We start from the raw sequence: 3,561 nt of genomic DNA, 5'->3' as shown, positions 1-3,561 counted from the left end.
ATTGTATGATTTGACCAATTTTGACATTCATATAGAGACGTGAAACTATCACCACGATCAATACGGATACATTTCTATCATCCCCCCAAAGTTTCCTTGTGCTTTTTTCAATTCCTGCACAGCTCTCTGATAATCTCTGAATTACTTATTACTACATTTTAGCTTGCATTTTCTAGAATTTGATAGAAATAGAATTATACGTGGGTCCTATTGTTTGCTTGGCTTATTTTACTCAGCATAATGATTTTTAGATCTGTTTAGACTGTTATCAGTAGTCTGTTCCTTTTTTTTTCTTTCTGAAAAACTTTTATTGTGCACAGCGGGGAAGGGCTCACCCCTTCTTGGCTGCTGCATTCCTCATGGCGGCCAGGACGTTGCTCAGCTTCTCTCTCTTCCTCTTGGCACGGATGTGTGTCCCCACCCTTTTCTTGGTGAACTTGAGGGCCCGCTTGTCCTTGGAGACCTTGAGCAGCTCCATGGCCCTCCGCGCATAAGGGTGAAGCCACACACCTCCCGGATCATGTCCCTCCGAACTTGGTGTACTTGGTGAGGTGCCCACGTCAGTGGCTGTGCCTTGGCTTGCGCACTTCTTGGTCACCTTGTGGCCCTTGTTGAGGCCCACAGCCATGGGGTAGCAGGGAGCTATGGCTGCTGCTCTTCAATGGCTGCCAGGGCAGAAGAGCCAGTAGTCTGTTTCTTTTTATTGCTGAGTAGCATTCCATTATATAGATATTCCACAGTTGACAAACAGATACGGGTGGGTGAAAAGCAAGAGAATCGTAGGACATCTTTTTTTTTTTTTAATTAATTAATTTACTTATTTTAACATCTTTATTGGAGTATAATTGCTTTACAATGGTGTGCTAGTTTCTGCTTTATAACAAAGTGAATCAGCTATACGTATACATATGTCCCCATATCTCTTCCCTCTTGCATCTCCCTCCCTCCCACCCTCCCTATCCCTCCCTTCTAGGTGGTCACAAAGCACCGAGCTGAGCTGATCTCCCTGTGCTATGTGGCTGCTTCCCACTAGCTATCAGTTTTACATTTGGTAGTGTATATATGTCCATGCCTCTCTCTCACTTTGTCCCAGCTTACCCTTCCCCCTCCCCATGTCCTCAAGTCCATTCTCTAATAGGTCTGCATCTTTATTCCCTTCCTGCCCCTAGGTTCTTCATAGCCATTTTTTTTCTTTTTAGATTCCATATATATGTGTTAGCGTATGTTATTTTTTTTTCTCTTTCTGACTTACTTCACTCTGTATGACAGACTCTAGGTCCATCCACCTCATTACAGATAATTCAATTTCATTTCTTTTTATGGCTGAGTAATATTCCATTATATATATCTGCCACATCTTCTTTACCTGTTGATCTGTCGATGGACACTTAGGTTGCTTCCATGTCCTGGCTATTGTAAATAGAGCTGCAATGAACATTGTGGTACATGATTTTGAATTTTGGTTTTCTCAGAGTATATGCCCAGTAGTGGGATTGCTAGGTTGTATGGTAGTTCTATTTTTAGTTTTTTAAGGAACCTCCATACTGTTCTCCATAGTGGCTCTATCAATTTACATTCCCACCAACAGTGCAAGAGGGTTCCCTTTTCTCCACACCCTCTCCAGCATTTTTTGTTTGTAGATTTTTGGATGATGGCCATTCTAACTGGTGTGAGGTGATACCTCATTGTAGTTTTGATTTGCATTTCTCTAATGATTGGTGATGTTGAGCATCCTTTCATGTGTTTCTTGGCAATCTGTATATCTTCATTGGAGAAATGTCTATTTAGGTCTTCTGCCCATTTTTGGATTGGGTTTTTTTTTTGATATTCAGTTGCATGAGCTGCTTGTAAATTTTGGAGATTAATCCTTTGTCAGTTGCTTCATTTTCAAATATTTTCTCCCATTCTGAGGGTTGTCTTTTTGTCTTGTTTATGGTTTCCTTTGCTGTGCAAAAGTTTTTAAGTTTCATAGGTCCCATTTGTTTATTTTTGTTTTTATTTCCATTTCTCTAGGAGGTGGGTCAAAAAGGATATTGCTGTGATTTATGCCATAGAGTATTTTGCCTATGTTTTCCTCTAAGAGTTTTATAGTGTCTGGCCTTACATTTAGGTCTTTAATCCATTTTGAGTTTATTTTTGTGTATGGTGTTAGGGAGCGTTCTAATTTCATTCTTTTACCTGTAGCTGTTCAGTTTTCCAAGCACCACTTTTTTTTTTTTTAACATCTTTATTGGAGTATAATTGCTTTACAATGGTGTGTTAGTTTCTGCTTTATAACAAAATGAATCAGCTATACATATACATATGTCCCCATATCTCTTCCCTCTTGCATCTCCCTCCTTCCCACCCTCCCTATCCTACCCCCTAGGTGGTCACAAAGCACTGAGCTGATCTCCCTGTCCCAGCACCACTTATTGAAGGGGCTGTGTTTTCTCCATTGTATATTCCTCCCTACTTTATCAAAGATAAGGTGACCACATGTTCATGGGTTTATCTCTGTGCTTTCAATCCTGTCCCATTGATCTATATTGGCTCCAAGGTCTTGTCACTGGTATGCACACAGCAGTGAAGGTCAGCAACAGGAGCCAGGCAAATGACAGGAAGTGCACAGTTGTAGAGGCTACTCCCCAATGCAAGCACAGCAGTGTAGGTCAGCCACAGGGGTCTAGAATGGCATCTTTCACTGTGCAGCCACAGAGGCTGGGGCTGGTTGCTAGTATGGATCCTGGGCTCCCGCATGAGGTGAGGGGAGAGAGTGAGGAGGAACTGAGGTGGCTAGTGTCTGCAAACACAAAATTTCACTGGGGACAACCTCAGTGTTAAAATCTCCAAGAGTTCCACGAAGGCTATACTGGTCCTTGGTTTCTTAGGCAGTGAGAGGAGACCATTGGGAACTGCAGTTACTCCTGCTGGTGGCTGATACTATTTGACCCTGCCCTTCTTTTCTTCCTTATTCCAAGTCATCTTTATTATATCTCAGCTTTGCAGTTTCTTGGTGAAGTAAAAGTTGAAGCAAGTTCTTTGTGCAGTGCCCCCAAAAGCTACAGATGTTTGTTGCTCACCCCACTCTCACTTTCCTGGCTTGGGGAACTCTTTTGAGCCATGGAGTTCCCTCTTGGCATTGAGCAGTACTGGCCTGAGTAAAGAAATGATGCAGGCAAAATGAAGCTGTTCTTCTTTTCCTTTTAGTGCAATTATTCTCAGTTTTTTTGTTCCACTGTGTTGCTGAAGTTTCTTAATTGGACTCCTGAGCATTGCTGGAGCTATTTCTTTTCAATATAACTATCTAATTGTTGATCTTTGTGCAGGGATGGAGGCTGGGGTCTTCTATCTTTGGTGATATTCTCAAAAAATGATCTTCTTATTCATAAATGAAAATACGGCTGGGCATTCCAATTATTTGCATTTAATACAAAATAGTTCTCATTTAGAGTACTACATTTTATAATATTTTATAAACATTCCTACTCAAACTACAAAAGCACATAAGGAGGAACACAACCTAACATAATAAAACAGCATAATTCTGTACTTTAGAGTCTCTAAAATATACATTAAACT

General features: G+C 41.0%; 1 pseudogene; it reads right to left on the bottom strand.

Moving 5' to 3' along the window:
- Nucleotides 1-331: 331 nt before the first annotated feature.
- Nucleotides 332-3,255, bottom strand: LOC132437160 (large ribosomal subunit protein eL36-like; annotated as a pseudogene).
- Between the last annotated feature and the right edge of the window lie 306 nt (nt 3,256-3,561).

This window comes from Delphinus delphis, chromosome 14 (assembly GCF_949987515.2).
Source record: "Delphinus delphis chromosome 14, mDelDel1.2, whole genome shotgun sequence".
Lineage (NCBI taxonomy): Eukaryota > Metazoa > Chordata > Mammalia > Artiodactyla > Delphinidae > Delphinus > Delphinus delphis.
Note: the sequence above shows the minus strand (reverse complement) of the source record. Positions and strands in the feature narration are given on the sequence as shown.